Source organism: Hermetia illucens, chromosome 1 (genome assembly GCF_905115235.1).
Source record: "Hermetia illucens chromosome 1, iHerIll2.2.curated.20191125, whole genome shotgun sequence".
NCBI classification, from domain to species: domain Eukaryota; kingdom Metazoa; phylum Arthropoda; class Insecta; order Diptera; family Stratiomyidae; genus Hermetia; species Hermetia illucens.
The window spans coordinates 142,311,835-142,326,143 of record NC_051849.1 but is presented as its reverse complement, the minus strand read 5'-3'; the positions used below and the strand labels follow the sequence as shown (position 1 = coordinate 142,326,143).

The 14,309-nt window shown below is 38.2% G+C and overlaps 1 protein-coding gene across 1 annotated transcript in view; it reads right to left on the bottom strand.

The window, feature by feature from the left end:
* LOC119647674 (E3 ubiquitin-protein ligase MIB2) overlaps positions 1-14,309 on the bottom strand; it is a 78,385-nt gene that overhangs the window by 45,261 nt on the left and 18,815 nt on the right. Inside the window, exon 2 of the mRNA XM_038048755.1 lies at positions 2,514-2,559. The gene's annotated coding sequence lies outside the window, so the exon portion shown is untranslated. The remainder of the gene's footprint in view (positions 1-2,513; positions 2,560-14,309) is intronic.

The window sequence follows — 14,309 nt, the reverse complement described above, 5'->3', positions numbered from 1 at the left end:
CCGTGCGACTCTTTTCTGTTTCCAAACTCAAAAAAAATCACTCGCCAGTCAGAAATTTTTGTCGAATGAGGTGATCATTGTCGCCACGGAGGCTTACTTCGCGACCTAAAAAAACGTATTTCTTAGACGGGTGAAAGAAGTTGAAGCATAACTGGATCAAGTATATCGAGCTAAGAGAAGACTATGTTGAGGAATAAATAGCTACCTTTTGAAAATTTACATTTTTCTTGTGGTGGCTAAGTACTTATCGAGCCGCCCTCATATATCATAAAATAAAATATTTATATTTCTCGCTTTTTGCAAAAGGAATAAACTAAAATTTGTGGTGAAAAAAGAAGACGCGGTTATGGCTAATATCCTGTTGTTCCTAAAAACAAAACAAACCATACCTCTGATTCTCAGGCCATTTTTTCCTTTTCCTTATAAAAAAGTACCAATGTGACGAGTTCAGTATTCCTACGTTAAAATGTTGATCTTATAACGGAGAAAAAATCGCATTTTCATGCACTATTTTCTGCTTTGAGAACTTATAATTTCCCCACAAAAATGGATTTGTAGCTCAAATATATTTCTGCTCACGAAAAACACAGGAAAAGCTATTCGAATGGTTCTAGGCAGCATTTAAAGTTGTGATAAGAAAGCGTTTTATAGTTTTCAGCTGGCCCCATGTCATGACTTCTAATTACTGATAAATAAAGACGTGTGGAAACTGATGTTATTGAATGAATCACACAATTCAATTTTTATCCAGATATTTAGTTTTTCTTTTTTTCCAAGATGAGTAATAAAATTAATAGAAAGAAACTTTAAAAGGGGGGGCTAAATCGGAAAAAAAAACATAAAATCTTGGATTCGATTGTGATCGCTTGTAGGCGGAATATGAGTTTATGGTGATGATCAAGACATTTTTTATATTAGATAGTTCAACGTGATTGTCCCGGAAAAATAATGAGACCCAAATTAGATAAATAGCATGACGCAAAAGTTTCTAGACCTTTTATTCTTTGTATGAAGTTTAAATGAAAAAAGGAAAGTTAATCTTTATCATTTCATTATCAGGGACACATTAGGTTATGTAAAATGAAAGTAATGAGTGTGCTTTCCACAAATTTTTTAGGTCCCCTGCCGAAATTGGGTTCCACTCAAACTGTATTCGTTCAATCAACTGCTGTCTGTTTTTGGGTTTGAGCTCCGTAGACCCAGTTCCCTTCAAACTGGATCACACATTTTCTGTGGGATTTTAACCCGGAGAGTTGAAAATTCACTTTGTCCAAACATTTGCGAAGGGCTCGTAAATTCCTTGGTAAGTTGTCAAAGCTTTGTATGGTTGAGCTTCATAAGTTGCCAGACACAATTGAGGCGTTTTGTAAACATAGTATTTTCCAATAACGAATGCTTCTTCCTGAACAAAGTGTAGTCGGCTTTATCCGCGACTGCTAGCCAATAATGACTTTTACTTCGAATATCAGGGACTATATTACGGGAATACTCGCAAGATCGCTCATTCTCACTCTCCTGTTGTGTCGATTGAGCAGAGAATGCAGTTGTGCCTACGATTCGACCTTAAACAGGATGTTTGTACGTCGCTCCCGAAAACAGGCTTTATCATTATTAGCGAAAAGCAAGCTTTTTGGTCAACTAAGTGAATTCTTGCGAGTTTCTTATTGTAAATACATAATAAGCCGATTTTTCAACTTGTTTCTTTCTTCAGTACTATACGGTTTTAGATAGTTTGCCTCGGCACTTTTTACCGAGCCCCTTGGATCCTATCAACTGTTTTGCCACTGTGCCTGTGCGCGTGCCTACTCTTGGCTAATTTTCGGATTTTTCTTTTCACTTCTGCGAAAAGCGTTGTTGTTCAAACGATTTCTTTTCATTAAAATCGACATTTCCGCCTGTTGAGAAAATTTATGTTCACATAGTGTTCTTTTCAACCCCCAATATCTTAGAGATATAGCCGTTGCTATAGTCAAACCAATGAATTTCATTTTTCGATTGGGGTGTTCATCATCGCTATTGTGCAGCAAGTTCACTTCTATGCAAAAAATCGCGGTGCTTACCTAGACATGCAGTGTTCATTTCAGCTAACGATAGTTTATTGAAGAAATATTCTTTTTGGATACTCTTGTTATTCTTGGAGACAGCACTCGAATCTTAATAAAAACAAAAAGTCCTCAGATAATGGGGCATTTGTATATTTTCTTAAAGGTTGCACGCCCTTACAAATCATCTTCAAATTTTCGTACCTGCTCTTAGGCATTTTTAAGCCATTGAAAATTTGATAACCTCTCTGTTTAAAAGAGAGTTAGAAGAGAAGAGAGTCCAGAAGTTTTTGCGTCACCCTTATGTCAGGTAAAAAATTCTAAATAATGTTCTTCAGCCTCCATCCAGCTGTACGAGATATTTCGAGTGAAGTTCCACATTTCAGAAACAACTTGAGGAATTTATTTTTATATTATATTTATATTTATTTATTCAAAAAAAAAGTTAGCTATATTAGTATCACTACTTACTTCAGTTTCTCAGGCGCCTTGAAAAATAATCAATGACGTCTCTAACCTGAAAAAAAGATATTAGATAGTTCAATTAATTCAATTTGATCTGATGATATATTTTCTATTTATAAAGTGCAATATTCTAGCAATATGCTTTAAGTTGAAGGATTAATATAACAAGAACACAAAAAGCGCATCTAATGGAATAACTTGAAGTTGTTGTCTCTAGTAAACTGATGGAAACCCATTATTATAGAAGGTAGGCCTGAACTGGATACTGGCAGATTTATGATAGTGATTTGATGGTATGCCTTTCGGCAATATCTAGTGCCAAAGAAACTAGTGCGCTGCCTAAAACTGCTCTATCGAAATCCAAAGACTACTGTTCGAAGTCTAGCAAGCCATGGTATCAAACAGTCTCATGTCTCTGTCGATGTTCAACAGGGAAGTGCCCTCTTCAAAACAAAGCCCATACACCTAAAAGGGGGCTGCATTTTTTTTTGTGGGATATCAAAGGAAAGGTCACGACTTACTACTTTCCGAAGCAGATACAGTAGGATCCCGATAACTCGTACGGTCAAGAGACTGTTGAGTTTATACAAATATGGAGATTACCAATTATCGGGAGTGCAAAATAAAGAAAATTAAATCTGGATGAACGGCAGATTTGTACGAATTAGCCGGAAATACAAATAATATTAGTTTTGACATTGATTGTGGGAAATTTGCTTAACCGTATACAGAAATTTCCAAAAAAGTAAGGATAAAACGCCGACAGTAAAAATTTTATTTATGGGGAGTGCAATAACAAAATTAAGAATATAAGGATATTCCAATTTTAATATGTCCATTGGATGCTATTTTTTTGCCACGAAATTTGGTTAGGGCAGTGCCATTTGAAGCGTCGTGTCGGTGAGTTCTCTTCAATTCTCGGTATTTTGTAAATATTTCGGAAAAACTAATTTCTGAGAATTATTTCAGGCTAACAATTTCAATCGAAAAAAGCGAAATATTAAAAAGACAAGGGGAACTCTCTAGAAAAAGTGGGAAAAGCAAAATTGCAGTTTTAAAAGAAACTGAAATTTCAAGTTGAATTAATAGATCGGATTTTTTTTAAAAGTTTTTGTGAAGAACTGGATAAAGGTACAAATATGAATTATTCACCATTTCTTTATTAATATCTTGAGCATGCGTAGTAATTTTTCCAGCCCGATAGCAGAGTCCATTATTGAAATACAGAACAACGTATACACCCATCTCCAAAAAAAGGTGTTCTTCTGTTGCCACGCTAGAATGCGCTATGATCATCTTAAAGAAAAAATGTAAACGGCATTTTAACTTGCGGACAGTCCACAAACCAGGATTATTAAAAAATATTGAACGCTAAATTTTTGGTGCTTTTCTGAAATAATAAAAAACTTCTTTTTCTTTGCTGAACCGGACCAAATGGGGAGCAATTTACTCCCTCTTTCCTGGTCCACGGACCCCTCGCTTAGGGCTTGCACCCAAACTTTTCAAAAAAATCAAGCGATGACGGCTTTACGGTTTCTTACCAGGGCAGAGACAAATCGTTAGACGCTGCCTCACCTCTGCCCTGAGAACAGCGTGACCGTAGCGGCTCACAGATGTTGAGTACTCCCAGGGCAGAGGTGAGGCAGCGTCTAACGATTTGCCTCTGCCCTGGTAAGAAACCGTAAAGCCGTCATCGCTTGACTTTTTTTAATAAAAAACTTGTTGTTTCTTTTTCGTTGCTGTAGATATTTGTTCTTGCAAATACCAATATTTCGGGAACCACTTGTTCCTTTGATCAGTGCTAACAAGTCTCTTATTAGCACTGATTAAATAACAAGTTTTTTAGTATTTCAAGATAATTAATCGTTGGAAACACCGCATAATTACACTCAGATTTTGGTGCTTTGTTTGTGTTTGTAAATTTTGGTATTTTTCGAGGCTTCTTTAATGAATAAAAAAACCCGAATGAATCGCAATTATCCTAGTTTGTCGTGAAAATTTCAAAGAATTTCGTCGGATAGATTTTTGGCTATGATGGCAGCAGATTTTCAATATGTAGTTTCGAGAAAAACGCATTTAAAAAGTACAATGCGATTTGTAAAATCTTAACTGACCATTAATCTGTTATACCTTGTCCATAAACATTAGGTTTCTTGAAGAAACATAAGTAAAGCCATGGCTTCAATTCTTATGATAGGGAATTCATTTGAACATCATTCGGACCATTAAACACGCACTTTATTACGGCGATCGACATAAACCTGGCTTGTGACATTTTACCTGTTTAACACTAACTTCCGAACGACTCCGAATATCAAGGACTGACTGCCTATGTATTCTACACTATGTCTAGATACAATTGATGCAAAAAAATCGATTCCTCGGATCCGACGTACAAGATGATCCCCTTAAATTGGATGACAAATATAGCATTTCCACTTCAAATTTGCAGGAAACATGAAGATACAGCCGGCAAGTCAACATTTTCAAGGAAAAAAGTATCTAAAAATGGGTTAAGCGCATCACGAATTGTGTCAGAATTGCAAATTCCAACTAGAAAGCATCGAGTGTAATAGATTTCAAGCGTGGATAGAAACATCAAATGGAAAAAAAAAACGATTACATAGAAAGTCATATGGCTTGGACGAAAAAGGGGCATAGAGCCAATATTTCAAATGAGAAAAGGATTAATCTAGACGGACCCGACAGACGTAGCTTCTATTGGTAGGATCTGCGTGCAAATAACCCCTCAGGAGTGAACCGTGCGTCGATCATGATATGGGGAGTAAATTCTTATTACGGAAAACTGTAATTGTGTTTTATAACAAACAAAATGTAGACAGAAAGATTTGTGGGGATCTTGGGCGATGTTCTAATTAACTATTCAAAAGACAAATCATGTAGCAAAAACGTAAAAAAATGTCCACCTCGATAAATACTACATCCGTGTCCGGATGGCTCAAGGGGTTAGAGCGCTTGGCTGCCGTAGTGGAAGGTCGCGGTTCAAATTTCACTGGTGGCAGAGTGATTTGCTATCGTGACTGGATATCGGACACCAGTCGACTCAGCAGTGAATGAGTACCTGAGTCAAATCAGGGTAATAATCTCGGGCGAGCGTAATGCTGATCACATTGCCTCCTACAGTGTACTGTAGTATACCGTTACGGTTTTGAATGAAGTGCTCTAACACACTTCAAGGCCCTGATCCAATTTGAATTCTCGCGTCAGCGATTATTATTATAGGCAAATGGTTGGTAGTATTTAACAACAACGCAGTTAAAAACGGCAATTCTGCAAGGGTGGCTGGATTTGGACATAAAGATACCTCGAAAATTAACTAATTTACTGCCAAAGAAAAATTAAGAAAAGAACTAGGTATTGTTCCTTATACTGTAAATATTTTTATTTTCCTTCCACACGTTGCGCAGTTTCCTTCATTGTGATTTAAGGTTACCTGCCTTCCTTCTTTGATGATACATATACTTCCCACTGCATCCAAAAGGTGGGTTTTCTGCACCCGCTTTATAACATCCACATTGTCCATCGTTACGGTATGTCCCTCTTCCACCATATGCCTTGCTACCATTGACTTGATGTTTCGAGAGTCGTCGCTTTTCCGTTTTGTGTACTCTCTTATGGGTTCCTCGAACTTGTGGTCACTAGCCGTTTAGTCTGACCAAAATATACTTTTTCACATTCTGGGCAGCTAACCTTGTAAATTCCACTCATCTCTCTCTCTCTATGTATCATACTGTTGTAAGCCGCCATTTTCTACCCATATGTATGTTTCGACGTCCTCGGATTGGATAGCATGACTAGACGTCGGATATCAGTTGACTCAACTCACTTAGCTCAAATTAAGATCATAATCATGGTCGAGCGTATTGTTTACCACATTGCTCCCTGTCCCCGGCATTAAGAGGAGAAATCCCTGCACATTTTTTTTTTAATTTTGATCATTCACCATCTGTAAAATGTATTCTTCGCCTGAAAAGTTCCTGTATATTCCCCAAATTTACCGATTTCCCTTTGTGAATAATAGGGACCACTTGCGATATTTATGTGTCTTGTGTAACAGCCGTTCATTATTTTCAACGAAACAGTCTAGAGAGAGTTTAAGTAAGTATAACTCATTATAAACTATCCTTTTCACGAACGAAAACTTTAAATGCGATTTTCTCAAAACGCGTTTTTTCCCGCGCTGTTCAATGTAACTCAAAAAGCAATGAAGCAACTTCAAATTTGATACAGATATTCCTCAACTCATTAACCTTTGCATGAAACTAAAATTTCAAATTCATGCAAAAAATGTGTTTCTTTGGTTTTTTGGCCTTTATTTATTTATCATTTTTTTCTCCAATTTGTTTTTTTTTGCCGACACAAAAATTTTTCTGAATACCTTTCAATGTCAATAATATCATACAATAATATATTGATGACGATTCAATACATTCTGAAGGAACATTCGAAACTAAATAAAATAAAGACATTAATTGATATAAGACGGTAAATTACAACTCGTGAGTTCGCTGATTCTTATTACTATTTTAGGACTCTACCTTACAATATCGCACTCAATTCTGAAATTTACTGTCGTCTACTGGGTAAACTGAACGAATCACGAAAATAAAAGTTTAATGTGAGACCTCACATAAGTTAGCGTATGAAAAACTTTTACCGTTTTCTCTGAATCTGACATTTTCCGACTAGTGCCTACTTCGGTCTCTACAAAATTTCTTGAAGTAGTAAAAGCTTTACTTCAAAAAGCACTTGGATCACTTTATTCGTCGGTAGGGAATTATCAATACATCATTGAGATGCTAAGTTCTGGCCCTCGGAGAGAGACTGATCATTGACATGTAAGGTTAAATAATTTGAGTGAGTCAAAAGGTCATTTTCTCCATTCCATTAATAAAAATCTACGGTCCAAATAACGTCATTCCTAATCTATTTGTACAAGGAATCGTGCACATAGGCCTGCTTATCAAAAATAATTTCCGCGAGTGATTAGCGTTCAAATCTGGAAGTTAGGCTTTAATAACACCCTCAAAGTAGTTCCTGCTTGTCAAAAAGGCGACTAAAAGCGATCGAAATTTGTATGATACTACTACTCTGCTGCTACCAAAACGTCAATTAAATATCAGATAGTACCTGACTTCGATAGATGTCGTAGAGACAGCTATCGAAAAAGATTTATGATTGATATTTTTAATATGTGCGTGTCCGGATAGCTGAGTGGTTAGAGCACAAGGCTGTCGTACGGAAGGTCACGGTTCAAATCTCGCTGGCGGCAGTGGGATTTGTATCGTGATTTAACGTCGGATACCAGTCGACTCAGCTGTGAATGAGTACCTGAGTCAAATCAGGGTAATAATCTCGGACGAGCGCAATGCTGACCACATTGCCTCCTAGTGTATCATTACGGTCTTGAACGAAGTGCTCTAACACACTTCAAAGCCCTGGTCCAATATGGATTGTTGTGCCAACGATTATTATTATTATATATATTTAATATGTGCACGTTAATCCAATCTAGAAATTTTGGGCCCAAACGAAATATGATGGATGGAGATGATGGAACTTTGGAAAATGCTCCCCACTCTGCGACACTGTGTTTTTATGTTCTAAAAAGTCTAGGGGTAGGAACAAGAAGATTACATAAAGAAGCCGATTTCTGACAGGATCTAGACTGTACGATTCTGTTTAAAAGAATTTCACATTTGCACGATACTACGCACCAAAGGAAATTTATTATATAGTGAAGAAGGATGTGTTCTATAAACAAATATGCGCAGCTCAGGAGAAGCTTCTCAAAAGTGACATTGTCATTCTGATAGGCATTGTGATCATTGTGATTTAAATGTCAAAATGGGCTTTGATAACATCTTACTTGGACATGTAATATAGAAGCAAGGTCTTGATGACCAGAACAAAAATGATGAAAGGTTTGTAGTCTTCTGCAACTTGTCAAAAAACCTGAATTACAGCATAGTCTGTGCCGTCGTAAAAGGAAAAACCGCAATTGGGGTAGAGAAACTGGCGCTGCCTAACACAGGAAGGGCATTGCAGAGAAACTAACAGTTTTTATCAGAGCGAACTTGGCGGTGTAAAGTGACATGTGCTTCATCGAGATACAATTTCAGTGGAATTTTGAAGTCCAAAGCAGAGTTCGCCAGGGTTGCAGCAATATTTCTCCGTTTCGTCATCGGTGTTATTTTTTAGGCTGACTTACCCGGGGCCTTGAGGTGCAATCTAGGAACTTGGCGAAATTGCTCTGGATTTGGAGAAGGAGGCAAGGATGGTTGGATTGAAGATAAAGACCAACCAAATCAGGGGGGAAGACGGACGGGTTATCGCACTCTCTTGCATCAATGGATAGAACCATCTCAACACGAAGAAGTTGAAGCGGTTATACGGCAATATTCTCTCTATCCTGCTATATGGGAACAGTATATGAAAAGTGACCACCACAGTTACTCAAAAATTCTAAGCCTTCATTAACTAGCCGGAAAAAGCAGTAGATATGTCTTATTGTGTGTTATGACATGCATTAATATAATCTACTATCAGGGGATGGTTGGCGAGTAAATCGTCCTAAAACAGGATAGGAAGATTGCAAACTTTTCGGAAATTAGTAAGATGCATATTGCCAGGAATTGACAGTTTTGGCGCATTGGGGTAATTGACACAGACCAACCATATATATATACATAATGTGGAAAATCGGCAAGAATCTGCGACTACCTCCATTTTAAAGTCCAAAGTGATGTAGACATACATCGCTTAGCAATCGAGGTTGAACTTTGGTAGTAGTAAGAAAATGAGGCATTACTAGAGAAATGTAAACTGCGCCATTAGCGGCCCCCGAAGCTGTCCTAAATCCCCGTCCCATTAACGTGGAGGTGAAATGCGAAGAGGCCATTGAGGTATATAAGCGCGAAAAAAGGGTGGTTTGCCATATCACGTGATCACATTCTGGGCAGACATGCGGAATTAACAGTACTAAATAAAAACACCATATCAATTGGTGTGGTATGCAACTGTCACCAGCGATTCTCAAGTATGCAACTGAACGTCATTCAAAAAAAGAGGCCATTAGATAAGTTGACAAAGGGTATAACTCCAAAGTTGTGAGACCAAAACTAGCTCAAGTCGCAACGATTCCCACAGTCAAATGGAATAATTTGAAATGTAATCGAAACTCTTCACAAAAAAACCTGACATCCTTACTGTCCCTCAAGAAGGGATGGAATGGAAATAATTCGCTCGAACTTTTTTTTCAAAATAAAATTTACACAGACGACAAATATGTTTCTCGAACTACGCCTTTAGCAGGAGCAAATGACTAAAGAGGAAAAATTTGACATTACAAGTGGATTTCCAAAACGTTCAGTAACAATTCAGCTCTAAATAATATAGGGAGCTATGAACTGTCACAAATTATTTCAATTTAATATCCCGAGTCTCCAAGCGAAACTTATTATTTTCCCCCACAAGAAATGCACTACTCATGGAGTCGCGAAGACAAGCAATTACATCCACTTCGTCCAGTGGTCAACGATCCAACTTCCAAAGTACACAACCAAAAATAATCTCTGAATGGTCTGCGTAAAATGGAGTTTTCTGTATAAATACATAGCTATGTTCGGGTCGTTGTCAGCACAACTTTCTTATAAGTCACATTTCCGGGAGGGAGCCCCAAACACGATTACACAACAACCCAAGCGTTTAACAATTTAATACTCCACCGGGCCGTCCAGTGTAGAACTGTCCATGTGGCCACCTAAACTCATACCGGGAACAATATACCGAACAAAACGAGAACCTGTTGATTTGCATGAGGTAATATTTCGTTTAATTTCCACTTTCCGGTGGAATATTTATAGATTACGCTCATTTCAACAATGACTGGGCAAAGAAGACTTCCACTCATTATACTCGATGTTGGCGTTACATGAGTTTTCTAGACGAAGACCAATCCTTCGCGGTCTGGCTGCGTCCTAAATGTACATTGAAAGTGTGCGAACATAAAGCCTTAAAAGTTCACTACCTTACCCTGTATTCTTGCTAATTTGAGTGAAAGCGGATCAACCAAGTGAAAGAGCTCGAGTGAGGCTCGTTTTACGGAACAAATGGCACACTCGTGCTAGGCAAAAGTAAATATTGATACGCAACCCCCACGAGAAAGGCTGTGAAGTACTTAGTGTAAATCACTATAATAGTAATAATGGCGCTCTTGAATGGCTACATACATTAGGTGTCACGGGCTATTTTCCACGAAAACCCTATGAAGTTTTAGCTTTGATTGGATTAAAGTTAAAATTTGGTCTCCTGAGAAGCAGTGTAGGTATGCGGGCAGTCCGCAACGGTCTTATCTCTTTAAACGAATTAGAGACTCCCACATAGCCGCTGTTACATTAGCACCTTCTAAACACTCTCCTATGAATTAGTGTAAATCAAATCACAAGAGATAGTGTACTATACTCCCAGTTGCCGACAGTCAGTGAAGACTTAGGAATTCTAACAGTGCAGGCTGATACTCATGTTATCTATTATTGTTAGTGGCACCCTCGCTCGTCGAAGGAAAATGCGATTAGAGAAATTTTCTGGGCAATGAAACCAGTGAGTTTCGAATGCCTCATGCAGGCATCCCATACGCCTACCCACTTGGGGCGAAGCAATGTAAAAACTGTCGGCTATGACTTCGCAGGTTGTGTAGTCGCATCGCACCCACTCGAAGTCGTTCAGCCATAAAATATCTTTTGAAATTTTAGCTTTTATCCGGAAGAAGAGGTGAACTGAGCAGGGGAGAATTTTTACATCACATTTGTAAAGATTGGCTTATGAAATAAATATAAATAATGAAAAAGGAATTGGGTCAACATTTCATGGAACGTAAATTTAGGGAAAGTTAGTTTTGATAAATCCTTTTTTGGGTTCTTATTCACTATGAACAGTACGATTATCGCATGGGTATATACTTGGCTTTTCGGTTCGTTTGTATGTTTCTGATTCTGAGCGCTTTACTCAAAGGGAGAAAAGCCAACAGGAGGAATAAAGCCTAGGAATCACCTAGAACAAAAAGAATTTTTCGTTGCGTTATTATATATGAGTTATAGTTACTATTACCTATACCTCTAGTAAGCGAAGTTGTTATATGTAGTCATTAAGGGGGTCATCCCGTGTGTCGGATCCGCGGAAGCGAATTTTTTTGGCATCAATTGTATCTAGATATAGTGTACAATATATGGGCATATTCGGAGTCGTTCGGAAATTATAGTGTTAAACACGTGATAAGTCACACGCCAGATTTATGTCGATCGCCGTAATTACGCTCGTCGTTATGTCCAAATGACTTCGCTAAAAGGACAAGAATTGAAGCCAACGCCGTACATGTGTTTCTTGGAGAAACCTAAGGTTTATGGACTAGGTATAGTAGATTAATGGTCAGTTAAGGTTTTATGGCTAAAAATCGCATTCTACATTTTAAATGCACTTTTCTCGAAACTGCATGTTGAAAATCGGCTGCCCAAAATCTATCCAACCAAATTCTTTGAAATTTTCACGACTTATTCAGAACATATTTCTACGCTCCGCAAACTAGGATAATTGCGATTCATCAGTAGTTTTTTTTTATTCATCGAAGAAGCCTTAAAAAAACACCAAAATTCAAAAAAAAAGTTTAACAAGGCACCAACAATTTTTTAATAATCCTAGTTTGCGGACAGTAGTTAAGTCTGTACGTTAAAATTCCGTTTATTTTTTTCTCTAAGATGATCGCAGCAGCCTCTAGCGTGGCAGCAGAAAAACACCTTTTTTTGAAGATGGACTTTGCTTTGTATTTCAATAACGAACTATGTGATCGGGCTGGAAAAATTACTATGCACGCTCAAGATATTAGTAAAGCTATGGTGAAAAATTCACAAAAAAATTCTAAAAAAAGCCAAAAAACGACCTTCACACCGGAGGACCCCCTCAATGCACTATAATAATAAATGGGACCAGTCTCATCAAACGTCTCACTGGTAAGCAATGGAGATTAAAAATTAGTTCTTACTCCAAAACCAAATTCCCATAAGGCTTAAGAACTTCTCCAAATTATAAAGACTGCATCATCGCAAAGCATCAAAATTCGCTTGTGAGTCGGTAGGTGTATGTCGTAAAAAGTTGCAGCTGAACTTTGCCCAAGAAAGATTGACTCAGGCAGTACTGCTCCTCTCTCCATGATGTATGAGAGAGGGCGCGATTAACCTCAAAGGTCTTTGAGCTGCCATCGTTCAATAAGTGCTTTAACTGTCAACAGGCAGACTGAAAATGTCAACTCCTACGATCAGTGGAGGACGTACAGCCCACGGCATCTTTATCTAAGATTAGATGTAAGTTCTCAAATAAATTTCCTACATTATAAATCGGATCAATTACTGGAAACCCTTTATATACCTCATACATCCATGGTTGGTGTTCCCGAACAAGGAGTTTAAATTTCCGACTCGCTGACCAAGGAAGAAGTGGAGCATAAGGTCGACTAAATAATCAATATACAAATGATTGTCCGAAGAGACTAATTAGTTCAAGGCAACTACGAATTTAAATGGGAGTCCTTGTAAAAGCATATAGCCAGCAGTCGGGTAATCTACGTTTACATTCTAATTGCCTGGGGTGCTGTCATACAAGGACGGAAAATGAGACTAACTTCTGTGTTACTAAAAGGGCTGGAGAAGGAGCGGATCAGTTCATTGGAAACATGTATTTCAGGTAGCCGCTTATCTGCAGGCAACATACATAGTAGAAAGGCAAATCCATGGAGACAGCACTCGCCACTTGAGCTCATGGCAAAAATTGAACATGTGATATCAGAAAGGAAATACGATCTGCGCGCATTTATGGACATTAAAAGGGTGCCTTCAACAAAGCAGCGGTTTGAAACGCAGCAAGACAGCATGGAATCGATCCTATTGAAGCAGGATGGGCTACCCACAGTTCTTATCATTGCTATTGCCCCGGTTGCTCTAACCTTAATAAAAATCAGCTAGTTTGCAGATACAATATGTGACCTCTCGCATGCAACTCCGCAGAAAATCGACATTTCGTGGCTGCTTAATGAACTCATGATGAAAGCTAGGAAGGCTGGATCAGTATGGGGGCGGATTGAGATCAGGAGTGTTTTTGGAAAACTAAATGAAGGAATTATTTCGACCTCTTAGAAAGATAGTCATATTTCAGGCGGCATGTATATCATTTTATTGGCGGCAGAAGAATGTTTGCGTCAGAAATGACAGAGTTCACGATTCGAATCTGTTTCCATAGTCAAGCAGCGCTATCAGGACTAAATAGCAACACTATATGGAGTCAATCGATAAGGGATTAGTAGTTGCCACTAAGTCCTGGTCTTGCTGGAAATCATCCGATTGAAGGAAACATTTCTGATGTGGATGGAAGGGCGCTCAAACACCGCTTGTAAGACTGATCGACTGGGTAGTGGCACCAAAGCCAACATTTACATTTGCATTGATGTTGAACTATCCGTCTAAATACTTAACACATGAATCCAATGTGTCCTTACAGTTGAAAATCAGACTCCCATTTCTTGTTTTGATCCTTCATCCTGCTGATTTGTTGGTAAAATATCCGTGTCCGTTCATAGACTTACTGACACTCCCAAATTAGTTTCTTCTATTTATGAAATCGCATCTCTAGTTCGCGGAGTTCACCATAAAAGTCTTCTCATGCACCTGTTTTTTGAGATTACTGCATTGCGCGGTACGCAATATTCTTTCGTGACTTTGGTAGCTTACAATCATC